Source organism: Garra rufa, chromosome 23 (genome assembly GCF_049309525.1).
Source record: "Garra rufa chromosome 23, GarRuf1.0, whole genome shotgun sequence".
In the NCBI taxonomy this organism is placed as follows: Eukaryota; Metazoa; Chordata; class Actinopteri; order Cypriniformes; family Cyprinidae; genus Garra; species Garra rufa.
Window position 1 is genome coordinate 26,612,865 of NC_133383.1, and position 26,090 is coordinate 26,638,954.

Here is a 26,090-nt window from a genome sequence, read left to right on the forward strand (position 1 = left end):
ATATATATATATATATATATATATATATATATATATATATATATATATATAATTTACTGTAAAAAAAAAATGCTCAATTCAATGCATCCTTAAATTAATTTCGTAAAAATTGTAATGACCCCATACATTTGAATTGCTATAAATATAATAACAGTCCTATTATAAACACAAAATACTAATAACAATCAATTTTAATATTCATTGAGGACAATTAGACTACGATTTATTTGATGGGGGGCGGTGAGGGACCTGAATAATGGGTAGGGGGGCGCTGGACCAAAAAAGGTTGAGAACCACTGATCTAGCGAATCTCTTTGTTCATCTCTCAGCTGAGGTAGATCACAGAGCAAATCGTCCACACTTGCAGAGTCACAACTCTGAGCATTATATAATTTAGAATAAAAGTCTATTGTCATTTCTCTCATTTCCAGAGGGTCAGAAGTTATAGTCCCATTCGGACGTCTTAGATGACACATCTGTTTTTGTAAAAAACTTTTCTTTTCTAAATTAAAAAAATAGGCACTAGGAGCATCCATATCTTTGATGGAGCAAATTCTTGATCTTATTAATGCTCCTTTTACCTTTTCTTGTAAAAAAGACCCAAGTTCTTCTTTTTTCTTATTTAACTTTTCATTATTTACCGATCCCATATTATTTAACATGTCTTTTTCCAGAGATACAATGTCTCTTTGTAAACTTTTCACTGTTGTTTTCATCATTGCAGTAGTATGTGAAGTATAGTTTTGGCAAAAAATTCTTATGTTAGCTTTACCTACATCCCACCATTGACCAAGATTTTCAAAACTGTCTTTCTTAAATTTCCACCTATCCCAGAAAACCTTAAACTTTTCACAGAAACTGAGATCCTGTAATAATTTGACATTAAAATGCCAAAAATAACAAGGTTTAACCACTTTCTTTAAATTAAAATCAAAAGTAATCATATGGTGATCTGAAAAACCATTAGGCAAGATGGATACATTCATTACCTTATTATTCCAAATCTTCCCCAAATAAAATCTATCTAACCGAGCACCACTAACTAGATTATCTGATGCCTTTAACCATGTATATTGTCTAACTCCTATGTTCCTACTTCTCCACAAGTCTATTAAATCAAACTCATTTATAATTTTTAACAATTGAATGCTTGACTGATTATGTGGCTCCTCTCCATTCCTATCAATTATATAATTAATTGTGCAATTCCAATCACCCCCAATTATCATGCACACAGTATCATTAATTTTTTGAATAACTGTTCTCAATTCCATAAAAAACACCACACGCTCATGACCATTATTAGGAGCATATACATTAATTAAAACAAATATATTTCCTTCAGACTCTACTTTAGTTAAAAGTGCTCTACCTTTTACAATTTCCTCTGTTGATATAATATTTACATTTAGATTTTTGGAAAAAAGAATAGCTACCCCAGCACTTGTGTTTGTACCATGGCTAAGAGCATATTTCCCTTCCCACCACATACCCCACTGAGTCTCATTATCAGTACTTGTATGTGTTTCTTGCAAAAAAACTATATCAAACCCTTTAACAAACTCTGAAATCATGCCTAATTTATTCCGATCTCTACCCCCATTTATATTTAAGGAACCGAATTTTAAAAGTTCCATAGGGAAATGAAAATAAAGAAAAACAAATGTGAATAAACACAAAGCATGAAGTATGAAAATCACCCTGTGCATTTGAGCATCCTATTTTTGCACAGCTCTTTTTTCTTTCCGTAATTTAGCCAACATCTTTTTCAGCCTAAATCTCTTCTTCTTGCATAGAGCTTCATAACTAACAACTTTCAGCATTGACACCACTGACCATATGAATTTGTCTATCTCTGGGAAAAAATCCTTCACCTCAACAGTTTTTCCAAACGTCAAATCCAAAAAATCATTAATCTCCTGCACCGAATATGTTTCATCAATATTCTGCGACCCAAACTCAGAAACATCCGACACCTCAGACAATGTACCATCCTCCCTCATTTCATAATCCTCACCTTTTTCAACATCATTTAAGCTTTCTGTATTTTCAATACTGATCACTTCGCAAGCAACACTTTCACTTACTTTCTCTACTACCACTGTAAGTGTGCTGTGTTCCAAGACCTCATGCTCTTGTACCACATTCTCCACTTTTTCTCCTTCATTCTGATTTTTATCTACACTTACACATGATTCATCATTCTGAACGATACTCTCTTCATTAGGCTGAGGCTGCGTTGTTGTATTTTTTACATTAGCGGCAGTTACTCCACTAGGCCCAGCGGCCTCCTCATTAGCCTGAGCTCTATGTGGGCATGTCAACTTTTTGTGTCCAAGTTCACCACACTCAAAACACTTCAAGCTACCCGTATTAACATAAAGCATATACGATTTTCCTTCATGCACGACTCTGAAAGATACGTCTAACTCCGGCACATTGAGAAACATAAACACTTGTCTCCTAAAAGACATCACATGTTTTAGTGCTTCATTTTTACATCCTAATGGGATCGTTTTAATCGCACTAGCACATTTACCATATTGAACTAAAGCACGCTCAATATCCTCATTTTGAATAAACGGAGGGACGTTCGAGACATAGACTTTTGTTGTTGGTGTAACAAGCGGTGAAACAATAACAAAATCGCCACCTACCACAATCCCGTTGGCTATCAGGCGGTTCACTAGCTTCTCCTCTTTAACAAAAACCACCACCGCTTTATTCATCCTGGAGGCCGAAGAAATGTTGTCATATCCAACCTCCTCTCCGACCGCCAGCAACACATCCTCCACAGACACACCCTGCGCAGGGACACATCTGACTCCGTGACGCCGCGAAACAGGTGGTTCTCCACCCGCCAGCAACGACGCCATACCGGCGCCTCGGCGAACACCACCAATACGGTTTTAATTTCCAAATTCAACTCTACAAAAATATTATGTCTCAAATCCCATTTTAGAAAGAAATGAGAAAAATAAATAAATAAATAAATAAATAAATAAACAAAACAAACAAACAAAACAAAAACAAAACTATCAAACACCTCTCTGTAAACCCCTCACCACCACCACCCCAAACGCTCCCAGAATGCACCGGAAGTGAGAGAGAGAGAGAGAGAGAGAACATGGTACAGGAATGAAACGGTTCTGAACAACCTGAAATCGTCTTTCATAAAACGCCTTAAACGCAGCTATCTACGTTTGTAGAAAGAACGGATACTTGCAAGCTCCTGGTGTTGTGCATTGGTTCCGTATGTGTTCAGTTCAGAAAGTCCTTTTCCAGTTCCTTGAGAGTTTTTCAAGTAACTTAGGCCTCATCTCCTTATGCTAGGTGAGCCGCCCCATGGATCTGGGGGGATGTGCGGGTGACGTGTTTTCGAGTCCAGAAGGCAAGAGAGAGTAAGAGAGATGAGGGAAGGCTTATAAACCTGTAGGTCGTTCACGCCCACAGTTGGACCTTGTCCAATCCGGTTGATCTGAGTTTTGGAGGGAAGATTGAAAGTCTTTGTCTCTCACAATGGTGTTTCGCATGTGGAAGCTGATTGGTTGTTTTGCCACAAAACTTCCAAAAGTTCAATAATACCTATAAAGCAAGGAGTTATTAAGATGCCACAAACATTAACATTTAGGGAATAATAAATGCTGCTCATAGACACCAAACATGATCTATGCATCTTCTCGTTTGACTGAGTGATTCTAAATGTGAGAGTCTTAGCATGCACAATAATTCACCTATTGCGGATTAATGTTTGAGGCCGACATACATAACAGAAACAACAATATAAGAAAAGGTAACACATTGATATGTGTACATTTCTATATAACTGTATGTGGGACTGTATGTCTGAATAAGGAAAGTGTATCTGCATTCTTGTAAGAGTCTTATCTTGATGGTGGGGGGATGAGCTGGATAGTGACCAGAGGTCTGGCTCATAGCATCTAGGTGTTAATCACGGAGATAATCGGGGGAGAAGTCATTTAAGGAATATAACTAGTTATTTCATGTCTGATGGGCTCCAGGCACTACACTTATCACTAAACAAAAAACCAAAGCTGTGGATTATTCATGTAGATTAAGTTGACATACTTGCAAAGTTACTTATAGTCAGTATAGTCTGTTGGGAGACCATCACAATTAAGAGTCTACTAATACTCTAATGAGAGTGATACATATATAATTTAGAAAAATCCTTCTTACACAGTGCTGTTAAATGTACTTGACCACTTTTATTATTATAAAATATCTGCTTAAAGATTCATGAAACAAAAATAAAAGCATACAGGTTGGAAGTTATATGAAAGTGAGTAAATTAAGAACATTTTCTCTTTTGAGTGGACCATCTCTTTAATAAAACAAACTCATGTTATGCAATTTACCCATCAAAAATGTGTAGTTACTGAATTTTTACATCACAACCTTAAAATATATATCAAACGTAATGTATTTTTCTTTAAGCAGTCAAGATATGGGGATATAAGCCTAACAAATCAAAACTACGACAACTGAAAGCACTAAAGGAATGAATTCTTTATAGGAGCACTTGATTCCTCTGTTCACATACACGTGTATTTGATAAAGCAAGTGTTTCAACACAAGATCCCTTTTCAAATCCAATCTCGATATACAGTAGCAGCTCACTGCCAGTACTGTATTTTGGGAGATATAATGTCTCACATCCAGGGCTCGACCCACGATGTGTGAGATTATCCCATGTGTAGATGAAGTCACTCAGCCTTTATCCATCTGCCCATCAGAGCACCACACCTCCTGCTCACCCTCGCTCTTCATGACACTTTCTCAGTGGAGGTACAGCCTCAGGGAAGATGCTGCAGAGACCTTGATCCCTTTTCCGCCTGAATATCCTTTTCCTTTCTTTGTGTCGGCCTCGATCTCCTGCCATTTTTCTCTAGAGCTTGAGAGCAGCTCCTCTGAGACTCATTACATGCTTCTTCATATTTAAACGCTGGCTTCTCGCCAAGTTCGCCTTGATGTTCTTTTGCATGGAGATCGACATCACTCATTCCTGAACCTCTCCGCTCGGTGTCTTTCAATCATGAGAGCTGCAGAACATCTTGGGTGCTTCACTATCATACGTCTCAGTCATGTAGATTGGCTTATCTTGAAAGGCTGCTTGCCTGGCCTTCCAAGAAGTCATTTGTGAAAAATTAATTTGAGCTAGTATTAACTGAGGTACAAATTCATGCATGACATTTCAGGTCTGATTAAAAAAGACAAGCAAGGTTTAGAGAAAACACTTTCATTTAGTCGTTGCATGCAGTGTAGTGCATTTCAGTAATTTAAGTGCATAACAGTAATTATGATTAGTTAATTTTAAATTAGTGATTACTCTAAGATTACAATATCAGTGTACGTATATATTTATAGACAAGCATATTTTTATAATCACTCATAGTACTCATAGTAGCTGGTCAGAAATAATAATATCTGATAAACAACCAAGTTTCTTCTAGCACTACACATATTTTTCTGCTATAAAAATTGATCATCATCTGATGGGCTGCATGACTCTAATAAGATCTGAATATACGAATAAGAGTCAAAATATTGCCACACTCTGATGCGCCTGAAAGCACACAGCATCATCTCTCATCCCCTCAAGTCACATATCCACTGTAACACTCTATGCATTTAACTGGAGAGATTTAGGTGAAGGATTTTGTGGGAAAGTACATTGTCGTACTCAACCAGTCGATAACCAATGCTAATCTAAATTAGGTTGAGCACATGCAGACAAGAAACATAAGCCTCAAAAGAAGTTAAAGGGATAGTTCACCCAAAAATGAAAGTTCTGTCATCATTTACTCAACCTTAGTTGTTTCAAATCTGTATAAGTTTCTTTCTACTGCTAAGGAGTGTCTGTTTACACTAAGTGCACTTTTTGAATCCACATTTTGCCAAACTCATTCTTCTCCTTTTTCACATCAGCTATCAGATTGGAAAGGCATTTATTTTCAATCAAATGAAGGAAATAATCAAAAAGTCTAAAATAAAGTGCCTCACAGGTGTTTATCGATTAGGGTTAGGGGTAAGTGTAGCGGTGACTTTTTGACACGATTGACTCGAGTTCGAATCTGCATTTTGTGGAACTCATTATTCTCCCTTTTCACATCACATATAAGTTGAGAAAGGCATTTGTTTTCAATGAAATGAAGGAAATATTTAAAAAGTGTCAAATAAATTGTCTCATGGGTGTTTATCAGTTAGGGTTAGGGGTAGGTGTAGTGGTGATTTTTTGATGTGATTGACCCGAGTTCGAATCCACATATCAGATCAGAAAGGCATTTATTTTCATTAAATTGAAGGAAATAATCAAAAAGTGTCAAATAAAGTGCCTCACGGGTGTTTATCGTTTAATATTAGGGGTATTTTTTGATAGGTGTAGCGGTGTCTTTTTGACACAATTGACTCAAGTTCGAATCTGTCTTTTGCCGAACTCATTCTTCTCTCTTTTCACATCACATATCAAACTGAAAGGCATTTATTTTCAATCAAATAAAGGAAATAAGTAAAAAGTGTGAAATAAAGTGCCTCACCGGTGTTTATTGGTTTCGGTTAGGGGTAGGTGTAGCAGTGACTTTTTGGCGTAATTGACCCAAGTTCGAATCCACATTTTCCTGAACTCGTTCTTCTCCCATTTCACATCACATGTCAGACTGAAAAGGCATTTATTTTCAATAAAATGAAGGAAATAATCCTCACGGGTGTTTAGCAGTTATGGGTAGGTGTAGCAGTGACTTTTTGACGCCATCGACCCAAGTTCGAATCCGCATTTTCCTGAACTCGTTCTTCTCCCTTTTCACATCACATATCAGACTGGAAAGGCATTTATTTTCAATAAAATGAAGGAAATAATCAAAAAGTGTAAAATAAAGTACTTCACAGGTGTTTATCGATTAAGGTTAAGGGTAGGTGTAGCAGTGACTTTTTGACACGATCGACTAAAGTTTGAATCCGCATTTTACTGAACTCGTTCTTCTCCCTTTTCACATCACATATCAGACTGGAAAGGCATTTATTTTCAATCAAATGTAGGAAATAATCAAAAAGTGTAAAATAAAGTGCCTCACCGGTGTTTATCGGTTATGGTTAAGAGTAGGTGTAGCAGTGACTTTTTGACACAATCGACTTAACAAGGAAACAATCGAAAAGTGTAAAATAAAGTGGCTCATGGTGTTTAGCAATTATGGGTAGGTGTAGCGGTGACTTTTTGACACGATCGAGCCAAGTTCAAATCTGCATTTTGCTGAACTTGTTCTTCTCCCTTTTTACATTAGATATCAGATCGGAAAGGCATTTATTTTGAATAAAATTAAGGAAATGATCGAAAAGTCTAAAATAAAGTGCCTCACGGTTGTTTATCGATAAGTGTAGCGGTGACTTTTTGACACGATTGACTCGAGTTCGAATCTGCATTTTGCCGAATTCATTCTTCTCCCGTTTCACATCACATATCAGATCAGAAAGGCATTTATTTTCAGTAAAATGAAGGAAGTAATCGAAAAGTGTAAAATAAAGTGCCTCACGGGTGTTTATCAGTTATCGGTAAGCGTAGCAGTGACTTTTTGACACAATCAACAAAATCGACCCCAGTTCTCACTTTTCACATCACATATCAGATTAGAAAGGCATTTATTTTCAATACAATGAAGGACAAATTAAAAAATGAACAAAATAAAGTGCCTCACTGGTGTTTAGGGTTAGGGGTTTATTGTCCCAAGGCAGCATTCATTCAATAATGGCATCTATTAATTATAATTTTTTTTTTAAATTAGATTTTTTCCCCCAGATAGATAGCACCCCCTTGTGGTGGTCTAGAAAACTCTTTATCCAAACCAAGCCAACGTACAGTACAGTTTTCTTTTCTCGGAAAATGTACCAAAAATATTGATGACTCATCCTGAACCACATATATCTAGCCAATCAAATGATTTCTAAAACATGAATGTCCATGAATGATAATACCACCTGCAACCAACTAGGAAGTGGGAAATCTATAGTTCATGTCTCTGTTCAATATATGTGCCGTCACAATTTCAATATATATTGCAATCCTTAAATCATGTTTTCCTCAATCTTGTAGAACAGCAAGTTGTAATGAACAGCTAGAAACTCAATATCAAACCTTCTGTGTCCAATACAAACAAAATGAATCTTGCATACTGATTCGAATTTGTCTCACAGCTGAGAGACTATGTCCGCACACTTCTTTCCATATTTCTCCATCAGAGTAAATATGTGAATACTTAGTGTCTTGCAAGCTGGGGCAATCTCATTATGCTTATAAGATCGAATGCAGTGAGCCGTGAGGTAACCTAAATATTAAAACCTACCGGACTCATCTATTTCCTGAAAGCCACTAAAAGGGTTCGGAGCAGGAGTTCGGCTTCAGGGATGGGTCATTAATTCAATTGGGATGCCACTTTTTTGGGCTCAGGTGATCCTCGCAGAAATCTCCCAGCTTTTAACACAGACAGTTTGTTTCACGATATTACTGTTGTTTATATGCCGCATATCCCTCCAGCAAGAAACCCACATCTGTTCAGCTCCACGTTTTTTATTGTTGTGCGCACGACGCTGATCTCTTGGAGTGTGTAGTCAAGTGCTAGATTACAGACAGACAGATGATGCCTGGATTAAAAAAAGGTCTCTTTGAACCAAATGTTAGAGGGAAAAAAATGTGAGATTGCAAGACAAAAGTGGGTTGAAGTATAGTTGAGGGCAATATGATTATAAAACGAAGCTGTTGTGTTTTAAGAGATTCTTTTGTTGTTTTCAATAATGACGCACATGTATCATGCATTTTTTGCATTAAAAATCAGTGAATGTAATTCCATTATTCATGGGGAATTAAGCAAATGTCTAGTATCTGTGTAAACTGTGTCCCTAGAGGTCCAAGCAAACAAAACCAGAGACACAAAACGCGCACACACATAGACAGAACGCCTGTTTTTTAAGTCGCAGCAGGATCCCACTCCTCTAGCGTAGCACTAATAAAATATGGTGCTGCTCTGGACAGGATTTATGAGCTCAATCAATTTCCTTCAGCCTGATCTTCATCTTGTCCCTAGGTTTCTTTCTCAAGAGCCTTATCAATTATATGTAGCCAAGGGAGGCTGTATCGCTTGTGTAGGTGTAGTCAGTCTTGTAAAGCAGCTTGGATAATGGATCCACACCTTTGGCGATAGTGGGTGCCATCATAGAGTGGGAACTGGGATGTGTGAGGAACTAATGTCAGAAGAAGAATGAAAACGATTTTGCCATTGAAAGTACAAAGCACTGTGCTGCAATGCAAAATTAGATCATTCAAATGCTTACCAAAGTCACACCCTCATGCCAATAATAGCTTGAAAAACATGAGAAGCTTTTAAGCTATTTGTATTCTCATCCTTTCAAGAAAACATCTTACCATGCAGATTAGAGATTCTGGTTTATCGTAGCGTATCCGTTTCGCTCTATTGTTCATGATACCCCAACATCGATTATTAATTATAGCGCATGCATGAGCAAACTCTGTTGCGAGTAAGAAATGGAAAGCTGAAACAAACATTTCTTTTGATGTCAGTATCACACCCAAAAGCCCTTACCTGATTGTACAGTGGTTGCTCATTCATTAAAAGTAATCAATCTGGGTACACTCTAATGAATACAGCTGTGGCCAAGACATTTAGGTACCCAAAAGTTATTACTCACGTTAAATGCTCTGCATCCTTAAATCATGCGGACAACATTAATAAACATTTCCCGCTGCTTGCTGAGGCAGTAGATATGAAGACTGTGATTTCCCCAAAGTGTAAACAGACGGCAAACACTCTGAGCAATGAATGTTCTTTTCCAAAATCAACATGGATTCTAGGAGGGTCTTCTTGCTGAAATTCAATGGGAATGTGCTGTGATTGGCAAAATGCTATACAATATGGGGTAAGCTGTGCCACTTTTTAATTAAATTGTCTAGTCAAGGTTGTAATGAGATAAAGAGACCTTATTAGATGTAAAAATACCACACCTGTTTAAGATGTCTGCTGATAACTAATTAAAAGAAGTGTTTATAGGTTCAGAACCACAGAAATATGGCCTCTCAAATATGATCTAGTCCAGCCATTGATACATTGAAATGCAAAACCACTGGCACATCTGACCCTAAATCATATGGTTCACTGTATAGTTACTATTTTAGAAGAACTGTGAATTGTGAATATAAACTTACAATTGTGTATTATAAAGGCGGAATTGTGAGATATAAACTTGCAATTCTGAGAAATAAACTCACAATTCTGATAAATAAAGTTGCAATTCTAAGAAATAAAGTAAGAATTGCGAGATATAAACTCATTTGCGAACAAAAAAGACAGAATTGTGGGATTTTATCTTGCAATTCTAAGAAAAACCATTTAACCAGGATAACCATTTAACCAGTATCTAGTTATATGATATATGTCTTGGCCCTCTTGTGAGCTCCAAACTGTATTATTTCCCTGGAACGGTCGTTTATTGGGTTTCCCGATTAATAGGATGGCCCTGACTAGCCCCTAGGTGCTAGGGCCATTATGAGTCGTTCCTCTACCATAGCTATGGCGGGATTGTACTGGTTCCCCAAAGCGTCTTTCAGACGCAGTACGAGTGAAGTATCAAGAGGGAACATACTCGGTTACTTCCGTAACCTCGGTTCCCTGAGATATGGAATGAGTACTGTGTTGCTGGCCGTGCTATGTAGCCGCACGACTCAGTCGTCGCTTCAGTCGAAGTAACCTGAGATCCTATGGCGAAACGCGCGCTTATTAGCCAGTTACTCCGCCTATTCTGGCGGAATTTGGCGCGAGCTTTCGCCATAGGTTCGTGCAGCTCTGCTGTCGAGCCATAGGTTCGTTTTTTACTCACTGCATGAACCAATGGCCGTGCAGTAACGCTGCGTTATTGAAATGCTTCAGTCTCGGAGAAAAAGGAGCTTTCCCAAAGCGTCTTTCAGACGCAGTACTTGTTCCGTATCTCAGGGAACCGAGGTTACGGAAGTAACCGAGTACGTTTTGTATCACACAATTCTGGCTTTATAACTCGCAATTGCAAGTTTATATCTCATTTCTAAGAAAAAAAAGTCAGAATTGCGACTTTGTATCACACAATTCTGGCCACCACAATAACTTAATAAACAACTCGTTAGTCATCGTTATTTCTAACGTGACATCTCCAAACAGTGGCTCAACCTTTTGAACTAGACAACAAATCCTGAATCTGTGGCATTTTATGTCCCCACAAAAGTCTGTAGGTCACGTCTTGGATTTTCCTTATTTACATACTCATCCAACCGTTGTGTAAAAGCAATATGATTCTCAAAAGAGTGTTTCTGTGGTCTTACAGGAGCGCTGTAATTACCTGTGGCCTCGTACCTACAGCACGTCATGCTGATAAACGACCATAACACATTCTACAAAATGTAATATAGCTCATTTTACTTGAGCATAAAACTGCTTATCACTTTTATCATGTGCATATTGGGATGGGACAATGATAAATACATGGTAATGACAAAAATTAATCAGCATGTGATTCACTGAAAGAGTGAAGCAGCTGACACATCTTACCCCACTCCTTTATGCACTCCCTAAAATCGGCAAGCAGTTTTGACATGTTTCGGCAGATGGAACAATTTATAAAGCTCTAAAAGTTGAGGGAGTTTATTACTTCTGCCTGGCTTCATATTCCAAGCATCTCTCTCTCTCGCTCTCTCTCCGTCGCCATAGAAATAGTTGAGAATGAGACAGAGTGGATGTGAAGTGTGGGTCCTGGCTCAGAGCCAAATCTGTGCCCACTGTCTGCATCCGGCATGACAAGAGGACATGAGGATTCCGTCATGTGAGCCTCTCGCTAATGCATAAAGGCATCGGTAGTAGCAGTTCATACCGTTTTATGACAACGTGAGAGGGGGTTTTAGGTAACTGCTTACTCAAGATATTTGCAATGTAAAATTGACTGTGGTAACTGTCATTTTCATCTAAGATTTCAGTTACTGTAAACCTTATTTAAAAGGATAGTTCACTAAAATTGAAATTTGCTCAACGGTCTTGTCATTCCAAACTTGTATTGCTTGCTTCATGAGATTTTGAAGAAGGTTTTAGCGGTCCACTGTATGTGTAGCAAGTATGCCAGATATCCACAGGAAAAACAGTATATTCTGTTTTGGGTTGTTGTTGTTTTTTTGTTTTTTTTTTGAGGAATGCCTGAGAAATCAATTGAATTTTCTTCAGTGCTTTCTGTACAGCTGGTCACAGAATGACACTGCTGTGTAATTGTGGTTGGCTGCTTTCCATGTTGGTCAGACAGGCCTCTTCTTTCTAAGTGGGCGATTCTTGGCTAGACAAAGCAACAAACTGTACCAGACTTTATGGCAACCGTCAAAAGTCGGTGTTTTTTTAAACAGACTTTGCTAGCTAACTTATTTTGAAGTGTAAAAATGAAGCAAATACTGATGCAAGAATTGAGTTGGTCAGGCAAGCTACCCTCGCTGTCCCCTAACGCCGACGGGAACAGTACATACAAAATGAATAATGTAAATGCAAATGGAAGGCCCCACATGGAGGGCGTGATGCTGAGCGGGGCGCTGACTCAGCCAAAGTCTCTGAGAAGCAGATGAGCAACAGCAGCAGAGACTGGCGTGAGCATCCATATCTGCCCGGGGACAGAAGACTTACTGTGCACAGGGGGCCTCCCGCATGGGTGGGAAACGACCTGTCTGCACCGAGCTGACACTCATTCCATCTTCAAGACCAACACAGGCTTGTTTTCCTATTAATGCGCTTTTGCAGTTGAACACTTTGTGTCCAAATAAGGGTGGAGTCTATAACAAAAGTTGCGCACTTATCACAGCGGGTATGATTCATCATGTATCCTGTGACTTACAAAAATGCTGCATTTTTAGTGTGCTAGGTCGGATTTTCTTACTGATTTATGATATGCATTGGTGTTGTTGTCGCATTCATGAGCCATATTTGCAGGAGGAACTTTTCCTCATACTATTATTCTTTTTATTTTTAAGCAGGTAAAAATTATGGCACATAATAGACTTTACAAATGATTATAGGAAAGGAAAGGAAAGGAAAGGAAAGGAAAGGAAAGGAAAGGAAAGGAAAGGAAAGGAAAGGAAAGGAAAGGAAAGGAAAGGAAAGGAAGCCAAGTATGGTGACCCATACTAGGAATTTGTGCTCTGCACACACCCGGAGCAGTGGGCAGCCATTGCTGCAGCACCCAGGGAGCAGTTTGGGGTATGGCGCCTTGCTCAAGGGACTCACCTCAGTCATGGTATTGAGGGTAGAGAGAGCGCTGGTAATTCACTCCCCCCACCTACAATCCCTGCTGGACCTGAGACTTTGGGTTACAAGTCCGACTCTCTAACCATTAGGCCACGGATGCCCCTAAATATGTACAGCATGTGGTCACAACTTGTCAAAACTTATTATGTACTGATTATTTCACCAAAGGAAAACTTGGCAGAATACAATTCTGCTCATACAGTCAATGCCTAATTGCTGTTGAGTTCCTCAAACAAAATCAATATCTTTCAAAGACAGTTGAAGTCAAAATTTACATCCCCTTTCAGAATCTGCAAAATGGTAATTATTTTACCAAAATAAGAGGGATCATAGAAAATGCATGTTATTGTTTATTTAGTACTGACTTGAATACTTGAATTGTATTTTACATAAAAGATGTTTACATATAGTCCACAAGAGAAAAATAATAGTTGAATTTATTAAAAATAAAAAACCCTGTTCAAAAGTTTGCATTCCCTTGATTCTTAATAATGTGTTCCTACCTGAATGATCCACTGCTGTTTTTTTTTTTTTTTTTTTTTTTTGTGAAAGTTATTTGTGAGTCCCTTGTTTGTGCTGAACAGTTAAACTGCCTGCTGTTCATCAAAAAAATCCTTCAGGTCCCACTAATTATTTGGTTTTCCAGCATTTTTGTGTATTTGAACCCTTTTCAACAATGACTGCATGGTTTTGAGATTTATCTTTTCACACTGAGGACAACTGAGGGACTCATATGCAACTATTACAGAAGTTTCAAACACTCACTGATGCTTCAGAAAGAAAAAAACTATGCATGATGCTGAATTTGAAGATCAGGGTAAATTTAACTTATTTTGTCTTCTGGGAAACAAGTAAGTATCTTCTGTAGCCTCTGAAGGGCAGTACTAAATGTGATATTTAGACAAATAAAAATGTAACACATTTCCATTCTGTTCAAAAGTTTTCACTCCCCAACTCGTTTTTTCTTTCTGGAGCATCAGTGAGAGTTTGAACCTTCAAAGCCAAAGAATTTGTGAGACCTGAAGGATTTTTCTGAAGAGCAGCAGGTAGTTTAACTGTTCAGGAAAAACAAGGGACTCATGAACAACTATCACTAAAGAACAACAACAACAACAAAAAAAAAATCAGGTAACAACACTGCATTAAGAATTAAGGTTATTTAAACTTTAACATAAAACATTAACATTCATTCATTTGTATGATCCCTCTTATTTTGGTCAAATAATTAACATTTTGCAGATTCTGCAAGGTGTATGTAAACATTTGACTTCAATTGTATGTGCCGGTGGTACATTCTTATACATCTGTAAAAAATCCAAAAGGTAAAAAGCAAGTCAACGTTTTCATGGAGGTCCTGCCTTCATATATAATGCTTAACCTTTCTTTAAAAGCAGTTCTTCTAAGCTTTCAGTTTTCAGAAAAGTCAGTCGAGAAAGCGACCTTCGCTTTTTCGCTTTGTCTGAATTGGGTAGAGGCTTGTGCATTGGGGAATTGTTTTCCCGTGCTCATGTTTGCACCCAGCATCCAGTTTCCTCTGGACCAGGTGTTATTTTATTTATCACACCAACAGAAATAACCTTTACATCTGGGGTGTTTGCGTCTGTTGGGTGGGGGTCTGTTCAGTTTCATCTGACTGAAAAGTTGTTCAAAGAACCAGTAGAGGAAACGTCTTCACTTTATCATGGAGTGTGTATGTGTCATTATCTATATATAAATAAAACTATGTCACAGCTCCCTCATCCCCACATGAATTATATGTCAGCCGAATACATGAGTTTTATCACAGTGTACCTATTCAGATGTTCTTTTACAGACATCAGCCGAAACAATTACCATCCGACAAAAAGTCTCCCATGCTCATTTCCCAACAAATTTGCCACAGTTCCACGGCAATCACACAAAAGGAGTCTCTCTTTCAAAGTTCACCTTTGAACATTGTGCGGACAAGCTAACTATGGCGGTCGGTCAAAAAGAGATGCCTGGCGCTGCAGTTGCTACCCCTACTGAGAAGAGAATGGCGGAGTAGTGCTGTTGGGTTTGCTGGTGATTAATGGACTGTGTTGTTACACTGTGAGAGTCAGATAATGAAGGAGGCAATGCCCTTTGTGTTCGAGTCTGTGTACCAGCCTTTATCTCCTTTAGATTTAATGATCAGTCACCAGACTTCCAAATAGATTCAGTTAAAGCAATCAGTATGGACTTAAACTGCCTTGTTTCCCCTACTTTCTACTTGTTAAAAAAAGATATGTCTATTTAGCATGTAAATAAATGCAATTGATGAACGTGGCACTATACTTGCTAGAAAATACAGCTTAGTGTGGTACAATAACATTAGCATGTGATTTGTTGAATGTGTTTTACTAAATTGGATAATTAGTTGAAAGGGAACCACGGGTATTAAGACTTGTAAGGCTCTTGTATCTCTCTTACTGAAATATGTAGTAGGAAACCCATTAAAAATTTACGTTACTTATCGTTTTATACATATTACATATTATGGGGGCGCTATTATTTCGATGATGTGAAATGATTGCTACTGCCGCTACCTGTTGCTATTTTTTACTGCAACACAACTCGGAAAATATAACACTGATATTGAGTAAAATCCACGCTGACAAACTCTGTCAGTGGCTGTGGCGTCATGACAAGTGTCAACATGTCTACATCCTGCCAGGATGGCATCTACCATTTCTTGTCTCTTCAGTTTGTATGCTCTTTCAGTAGCTGTGGTCTAAAAAAGCCTCAAAGGTATCACGGCTAAAGTGGAGAGAACAAAGACGCTGGTCTTTAAGAAGTTTTATTCGTCCACTGGCATCTTCCTATTTTTTTCTCTTCTTCGTATCACTGGGAAATTCAGTTGCCCTTCGACTGAATATTACAACCAAATATTTAAGTTATTTAAGTATTTAAGTATTAGCAAAGTTTAGAAAGTATTACTTATTGTATTTTTCTACAAACAAATTAAGGAATAGTTCGCTCAAAAATTAAAGCCTTTACTCACCCTCAGGTCATCCAAGATGTAGATGAGTTTGTTTCTTCAACAGAACTTGAAATTATAGAAATTTAGCATTACATCACTTGCTCAACAATGGATCCTCTGCAGTGAATTGGTGCCGTCAGAATGAGAGTGCAAATTTCTTCAAACGTTTCAGAAGAAAAATAACTATTCGTTTAATGTGAAGATCTTCAAACGACAATGGCAAATACTTTAAATATTTTTGCATTAAAATGCTGAAAATATCATAAAAATGACAAAACTTCTTTGCATGGACACCATTTTTAGCCAATTTGTCATTATATTTAGGATTTATAAGCCTCTCTAATCCTAGTCTCGCGTAGCCAGACCTTCAGACTGACGGCTGAAGGTCTGGAATCCATGGCAGCTTTCACTGGCCAAGGCCTGCCCAAAATGCCGTTTGACCGACATGTCAAAAAACCAATCACAGTTCGTTATGTTCAGTATTGAAAGTTAAAGAAGAAGAGGAAGAACAAGCAGTAAGTCAGTAATTTGTTTGTGAACGTTGCAAATGTGTGTAACAGCAATGGTGTCTGCATAAGCACCTCTTAGCAAAACACAGAGTAAATCAGTCTGCGCTTTGTTTCCTGGCCGACCGAAAATAAAAGCGACACTTGCGTCTCCCAGAAATCCGATCAAATTTAACTAATCAGATGACGACTTCGAAATTCCTGAAGTGTTTCCAGTTACCATATGCATCAGACGTTTAGCCAACGTTCCGTGGGTGTTACGTCTGAGACTGAGACTACTCCAAAGATCCATTTTACAATTAAGTTGATGTCTTCCATGGGTTAAATCACATAAATATGTATCATTTTAATGATGTTGTAGAGAGTCAGAAATCATCCTAGTACAAATATTCATAGCACCTCTTGTTCAGGTGTCCTATTTTCCCAGGTAGCAGCTGTTGGAAATGCAGCACCAGGGACGCGTGCAGAATGAAGTCCCAAGAGCTCCTGTTGGATTTGAGAGCAGGTTTGCCTACGCTCGAATTTCAGGCAAAGCTAACATGTGTGTTCAGCAAGCTTTCACTCACGGCTCCTACAAGACTTGTCAGTTTTGTAAAACTCAGCAGGGCTTTTCTGTATCATTGTGTCCGCTCACGTGTTGTCTGTGGGCAGGTACAATAACGGTTGCCAGCGGGAGCGCAGATTTGTGGCTGGAGGCATTTTCTCTCTTTGTGTTTGCCAGTGGGTAATTTTCAAGTTTTTTGCAGCTCCCATTTGCAAAATCTGTATTTATTCAGAGCGCTATAAAGCCGTACAAACTGCAGCTCGGCCTTTTCATTATCCAAATGCCGTAAAAGCCAACGGCACAGCAGCCTTGTTAAGAAAACCTACATCATTAAAGTGTGTGCAGCTAGGAAAAGAGGAAATAACTTCCAATTGTGCCATTCACCAGTAAAATTGCATTAATGATCTCAACTTGCCTTCTTTGAAATAGTGTTTCTGAAAAGTTTCTTAACAGACATACTAGCAATTTTGCTAATTCTAAACAACATACATTATTAACCACTTATTTCATACCTAAATAATAAACTGTAATTGCTTCTGTTGTTCTTAGAGGAGTTACTGTGCCAAACAAAAATTAAATGAGCACATTTAAATACATAAATCATAAAAGGGGTATTAAAACATGAATTTCTGTCATTATTTATTCCAAACCTGTATGAGTTTATTTCTTGTGCTGAACACAAAAGAAGATATTTTAAAGAATGTCTGTAACCAGTTGATGGTTAACTATTCGGTTACATGTATTCTTCATTATTATTATAGCATTTATATTACTGAAGATAAAAATTGATTAAATTAACTAGATGAGCGAAGTGTGATAACAAACTTTAAAGTTAGCTTGAGCAAGCCTAGCCTAAAAGTTTGAAACAGCTGTAAAAGCTTGAAGTTCGAAAGATTAAATTGATGTTGATAGTATAGTGATAGCATAATTTAAGACATTACTAACATGATTGTTAGCATGGTTAGCATGTTGTTAACATGTTTTCAGCATGATTGGATGTTGTTAGCATGTTTCTAGCATGATCAGCATGTTGCTACCATGAATTAAAAAAATAGCCTGAAACAAGCTAAAACAGCTGAGTTAGTAAAAATACAGGTAAAAGCAGTTAAAACCAGTGGAAAAAGCCAGCTTGATTAGCACAAATTTGTAGCATGATTAACATGTTGTTGCATAATTAGCATGTTGCTAGCTTGTTGTTAGCATACTTATAACATAATTAACATGTTGATAGAATGTTTCTAGCTTGATTATTGTTGCTAACATGTTTTAGCATGATTAGCATGTTGGTAGCATGTTTTAGTATGATTTAACATATCATTAACATGAATTAACATAGCATTTTGCTAGCATGTTGTTAGCACGTTTCTAGCATGATTAGCATGTTGATATAATGTTCTTGGCTTGATTAACATGTTGCTAACATGATTAGCATGTTGATACAAATGTTTAAAGCTTAATTAGCATGTTGCTAACAAGTTTTAGTATGATTAGCATGTTGTTACCATGGTTTAGTGAGATTTAACATATTGCATTGAACACGAATGAAAAAAATCTAGCTAAGAAACAGCTACCATGTAAAACCAGCTAATTTAGTAAACACACACACACACACACACACACACACACACACACACACACACACACACACACACACAGCTTGAAACAAGCTAAAACAGCTGATTCAGTAAAAAAAAATCTGCTAAAAAAAACAGTTAAAACCAGGTGATTTAGCAAAAAGCCAGTTAATTTAGGGGAAAAAACAACAACAATTAAAACCAGCAACCTGGTTGTCTAGTCTTAGCTTGTTTAAGCTGTGAAAATAGCTTGGTTTCCCAACATGGCCAGGTAAAACCCAGACCTGACTAGATAAAAGGTGGCCAAAACCACTTTAAAACCAGCCTGGCAGACCAGCCAAAGCAGCCAACCAGCTTAGACTGGGTTTAGCCGGGGGGTTTTTTTGCAGTAGGGAGTTGTTAAGTTTTGCTATAGACAGCTTAAATACACCATAAGTCTCATTATACAAAAGTTTTCACCCCCTTAATTAAAGTCTATGGAATTTTTGGTGGTTTTGATAGTCTGGTTTACAAAAACCATCAGTTGAATCAGTTAGAAAAGGTATAGCATACCGAGTTAGACCAGTCTGAAGGTCTAAACCGGGTTTAGTGATTGTAGCTTTAAAGCTCTAGGAGGAGTTAGTGTTCGAATTTTGGCAAAGAAGAAGCGGCTTAAATAGAAATCAGTAAGTTGGATTTCTCAAGCCAACTTAATAATTGTCTTTTTGTGTGTGTTTCAGTTAACAAGCTAACAACTTAGCTAACTAGCATAGCATAGCACTAACTGGTTAAGAAAAACAGTTTTTGATTAGCCAGTTCAAGATATCAAAACACATGGTACGTTTTTGCTCAGGCATAGATGCTTGCGCATCACCCACATATGTGATTTGGCATACTGGTACCTAGCATAAAATACTGGTGCTCTAAAGCTCTGATACTGGCGTACAGGACCATCTCTGGGTCTGTACTCTCCTTCCTAAGCACTTTCACTCAGATTTACATTTCCTCCCACTCAACAAATGATGATGGTCCCATCACAGCATGATACAAGGTCACTTTCAAAAGCTTCATACTCCCTCAGTGGCAGAACAAACTATTAACCTTCACCTGGACAGCAGAATCCATTGAAATCTTCATACATGGCTGGAGACACATGTCATCTGGGAGCATTTGACCAACTAACCCCTTACTACTTTTACTGTAGTATATAGTATGCACGCTGTGCACAGTATGCAAGTCGTATAAACCCTATTTATTTTCTTCATATATTCAGCTTATTAACCTTTAAAGGGCACCTATTTTGTCTCTTTTTGCAAGATGTAATATTGGTCTTGGGTGTCCCCAGAATGTATCTGTGACGTTTCAGATCAAAATACCCCACAGACAATTTATTATCACATCTGGAAATGTCATTTTTGAGGCATGTCTAAAACAGAACTGTATCACTTTAAATGCTAATGAGTGCATATCCCCGCCCCGTCTTCAGAAGAGAGCATAGCGTATACATTTCTGCTTTGCATACCTATGGCAATAAACAGTCGGTAGCAGCAAAATGACTGAGACTGAGAGAATCAGTGTTCAGCCGTACATATAGGAAGCCAAACACACCAAAAGTGGAACAAAACATTGCAATGTTAAAGAGCTTGTGCCACGCTGACCTGTTATTGGCATGGTCGACTCGACAGAGCAGGGAGGGCATGTTTGCTAGCGCCACTGAATGGGCAGCACGATGCTGATCAGTTAAAATACTTTGATAACCTATTCACTTCAATACAGTTAAAATGTTAGCTGAGCACTATAATGACATGACATTCAAAAAGCAGTCTGGAGTGAATTGATTTGAAATTTTTTTGGTGTGTATTTGAACCCTTTCCAACAATGACTGTATGGATTTGAGATCCATCTTTTCACACTGAGGATAACTGAGGGACTCATATCTAACTGTTACAAAAGGTTCAAACACCGCTTCTGAAGAAAAAATGATGCATTAAGCGCTTAGGGTGAAAACTTTTGGAATTTGAAGGTCAGGGTAAATGATTTTGTCTTCTGGTAAAAAAAATGTATATTCTGCAGCTTCTGAATGAAAAAAAAGAAGAAGAAGATATTTAGACAAAATAAGGAAAATGTCCAAAGGTTTTCACCCCCTGGCTCTTAATGCATGGTTTTATCTTCTGCAGCAGCAGTAAGCATTTGAACCTTCTGTAATAGCTGCATATGTATGTAAACTTTTGAATGGGGTAATTTTTATATAATTATTTTGATAGATTTTTTTTTGCAGATTCTTCAAGGTGTATGTAAACTTTTTACTTTAACTGTACTGCAAAATGTTCATTAAGTAAATATTGCATTTCGAACATAGACTTAGGCTTCATCCAAAATCACAAACTCCCCTACTATATACAGGTGCTGGTCATATAATTAGAATATCTTTTCACTAATTCCATTCAAGAAGTGAAACTTGTATAATGTATACATTCATTCCACACAGACTGATATATTTCAAGTGTTTATTTCTTTTAATTTTGATGATTATAACTAATGAAAACCCCAATTCAGTATCTCAGAAAATTAGAATATTGTGAAAAGGTTCAGTATTGAACCTGGTGCCACACTCTAATCAGCTAATTAACTCAAAACACCTGCAAAGGCCTTTAAATTGCCTCTCAGTCTAGTTCTGTAGGTTACACAATCATGGGGAAGACTGCTGAATTGACAGTTGTCCATAAGACGACCATTGACACCTTGCACAAGGAGGGCAAGACACAAAAGGTCATTGCAAAAGAGGCTGGCTGTTCACAGAGCTCTGTGTCCAAGCACATTAATAGAGAGGTGAAGGGAAGGAAAAGATGTGGTAGAAAAAAAGTGTACAAGCAATAGGGTTAACCACACCCTGGAGAGAATTGTGAAACAAAACTCATTCAAAAATGTGGGGGAGATTCACAAAGAGTGGACTGCAGCTGGATTTAGTGCTTCAAGAACCACTACGCACAGACGTATGCAAGACATGGGTTTCAGCTGCCGCATTCCTTGTGTCAAGCCGCTCTTGAACAACAGACAGTGTCAGAAGCGTCTCGTCTGGGCTAAAGACAAAAAGACTGGACTGCTGCTGAGCGGTCCAAAGTTATGTTCTCTGATGAAAGTAAATTTTGCATTTCCTTTGGAAATCAGGGTCCCAGAGTCTGGAGGAAGAGAGGAGAGGCACACAATCCACGTTGCTTGAGGTCCAGTGTAAAGTTTCCACAGTCAGTGATGGTTTGGGGTGCCATGTCATCTGCTGGTGTAGGTCCACTGTGTTTTCTGAGGTCCAAGGTCAATGCAGCTGTATACCAGGACATTTTAGAGCACTTCATGCTTCCTGCTGCTGATCAACTATATAGTCCAAAGCTACAGTACCTGGTTTAAGGACCATGGTATCCCTGTTCTTAATTGGCCAGCAAACTCGCCTGACTATCTATGGGGTAATTGTGAAGAGGAAGATGTGATATGCCAGACCCAACAATGCAGAAGAGCTGAAGGCCACTATCAGAGCAATCTGGGCTCTCATAACACCTGAGCAGTGCCACAGACTAATCGACTCCATGCCACGTCGCATTGCTGCAGTAATTCAGGCAAAAGGAGCCCCAACTAAGTATTGAGTGCTTTACATGCTCATACTTTTCATGTTCATACTTTTCAGTTGGCCAAGATTTCTAAAAATCCTTTCTTTGTATTGGTCTTAAGTAATATTCTAATCTTCTGAGATACTGAATTTGGGGTTTTCATTAGTTGTCAGTTATAATCATCAAAATTAAAAGAAATAAACACTTGAAATATATCAGTCTGTGTGGAATGAATGTATACATTATACAAGTTTCACTTCTTGAATGGCATTAGTGAAATAAATCAACTTTTTGAAGATATTCTAATTATATGACCAGCGCCTGTATATATAGCAGGTGAAATACAGGAGTATGTGAAAATAGGAGTCTGAATTCATAGTATTCATAAAACTTTAGGTAAATAGTCCCTGGATGATTTACTATTTCTGGTGAGGTTCTGAAGTGCACATCCAATAAACACTTTACTAACTGATGTGGTCATGCTGGTAGGTCACATGATAATGACAAGAAGAATGTAGTTCATCCAAATTTCATTCATACTACCAACATTTACATTACTTTTGCATTTTAACAGCCACAAAGTAATCACTTATTCAAAATAAGTACCTACTCAGAGATGTGATTTCGAATGAAGCCTGCTGTAGTGTTTGTCCTTGTCTGATGCTCGCTGAATATGTGTATTAATTACTTTTTGTAAGTTACTTTGGAGACAGAAATATGCTCGTCTGCCAACCAGAGTTTTTAATTAGCTTACACAACTTTACTAAAAAAGACCTTGATGGTTGCCCATCTTTAAACTACATAACTGAAGATTTTGTTTAGATTTATCTTCTTTTGTCAGATGTGTCAGTCTTCACAAACAAATGCTATGGTGACTTATCATTCGACATCAAATTTGACATAAACTGAAATAAATGCACTTGCCATTTAGTGGCTTTGAAAATTAAGTAACAAATTGCTATTCCCGTGCAGCTAAAAATGAATCTACTTGGTAGATTAGATTTCTGAGTGTGGATTTTTCAGGAAATGCAGTCATAATGGCAGGAATATGCGCTTGACTGCACGCTATTTGTCTGCATTACCTGGAGGGTCTCGGCGGCTTGGGCGACCTGACTCTCTAGTGCTTTGTAATGAGGGAGTTTAATTATTGCTCACTCTGTGTGAAGACTCAACAGCACTCGTAGGACCCTCACCTTCTGTCCCCTCCACACTTTCTGATCTAAAAACAAGCTTAGCGTCTCCATGGAAACAGCTCTTGATGTGTTCTGATTTAAATGCCCAGTATTGTGCTATTTGACTGGTTGTTTTTATCCAAAAGCCTGAAGTAAAATTAAAGTGAAGCTAGGCTTTAAGAGCCGCTTTGTTTGGTTTTGCAAAAGTGGATGTCGATTTGTCAACAAATATTCTCTGCTTCATTTTATAGACTGGCAAAAAGAAAGAATAAAAAAAAAAAACACAAGGACATTTATTTCTCAGATTTTACAAGAGGCATAATGGAGATTGCAGGAATGTTTTGGATAAGTATGAACTAGTTTTGGATCCAAGTTCACGATGCCAAGTCTGAGTCGAGGACTAGCCCTTAACCAATTCACCCTTTGACAGAGTTTGATTGACAGGCAATCTGACCAATCATAATGCAGAATCTGCCATTTTGTCTGACAAACAAACCAGACAGAAGAACATTGGTGGACTCGTACTTAAAAAATGGTGTGACGTCTTGAACCAAGATACCTTATGATGTTCATTCATGTTTATTTTGTGCTATAACCAGTAAAGAGGAAGAGATGATCAGTTTACCTGCTGCTTGAACTGAGGCGCTACAGTGATGTCATGACACATTAAAGAGCCACAAAACAGTATTTATTGTTTGATTTTTTTTAAGACGCGAAATGGCATTTTCACTGTCCCACAAGATAAAAATGTTTATATTTATTGTTGTCGTTATTTAAAATGCTGCAAATCATTAAACATTTCTTTGTCCTGGACCTGTTGTTTTAAAAGCTGCAGTGTTATTAGATTTTTTTTACATTTTTGAGCCAAATGTCAAAATTAAACTATTTTCTGATGTTTTTGCAGAAAACTTGTACTGTAAGTGTCATGAAAATAAGTATAAAATGTGATGCTTTGTTTTTGAGAGAAAGTACTGAGCGAGAGAAATTAGTGGAAGAGAGAGGACATGGAAATATAGACAGAAAATGAACAGGGATCCAACAAAAGGGAGAAGATCCTAAGAGAACGATGCTGAACGTAAATAGAATCAAAATGATGCCTCAAAAAGCCATATAATTAAAAAAATCCATTCACATCTTAATGAATATAATTTGAATATCAATCATAATTAGCTGTGCTGCACATGCAGTGGGCAGGTTAGAAGAGTTTCAGTAACATACTGATTGACTAAGAGACTGAATTTTGTTGATACAAATTATTTTGTTTTGTTTAAAAAACAAGTTGATATTGTTTGTATTAAAAGTAAACTTTCTTCCTCCTTTGATATGTTCAAAATTAAATAGAAATACTTTAATAACTAGCATTTCTGTCCTTTAGTGTGACATAATGTCCTATGGTGTGACACATAAAATAACCACAAATTTGTTTTTTTTATCTCAGAATATCTTAAAAAGAAAATAGGGGGTATAAATATCACTCTTAAAATTGTGTAATTTTCAACAGTTTTAAACAGATGACAGCAAAGTTTATCTTATAATTGTCCAACAAGTCATGGGGGGGGGGATTATGTTAATTAAAATTTCATATTAAATAAATAACACTACATGAAAATAAGTGTCTAACAATGAAGATAAATTCATCTCATGCTATTTGTATATTATCAAGAGTTTTTTTTCTTCTTAATTTTTTTGCTATGTCACACCACAGACCAAGACAAATTTATGGTACAGTTCAGTAAAATGTAAATAAACAAATAAATAAAAACATTGAAAGAATTGACAAGGTATTGGCTGTTTATATTTTCTTAAAGATCAGACTTTACTGCATAAATATATGGATTTTTTCCCATATATACAGCCAAGCCTGAAATTATTCATAGCCCTGGCAAATTCTGACTTAAAGTTACTTTTATTCAACCAGAAAGTTTTTTTTGACCGAAAATGACGCAGGCTTTTCCCAAAAGATAATAAGACGATGTACAAGAGGCATCATTGTGGAAAAAAAAATATTTCTCAGCTTTTATTTACATTTGAACAAAAAGTGGCATGTCCACAATTATTCATACCCTTTGCAAACTGTCACAGTCTATGGGAAAATCCAAAGTTCTATACCATTCCAAATAGTCCAAGTTGTTCTAAAGCATCCTAATTACCCTGATTCATTGGCAACAGCTGTTTTAATCAACTCAACAGGTGAAAAACAGAAGCTCTGCTGTTGGTTTGTGGACAGTTATGGCTAAGACAAAGGAGCTCACTGAGGACCTGCGGCTGCACATTGTGGCTGCTTACAAGTCAGAAAAGGGCTTTAAGACCATATCTAAATGTTTTGAAGTTCCAGTGGCTACAGTGTGAAGTATTATTAAAAAATACAAGACGTTCCGCACTGTGAAAAATCTCAGAGGACGTGGTCGGAA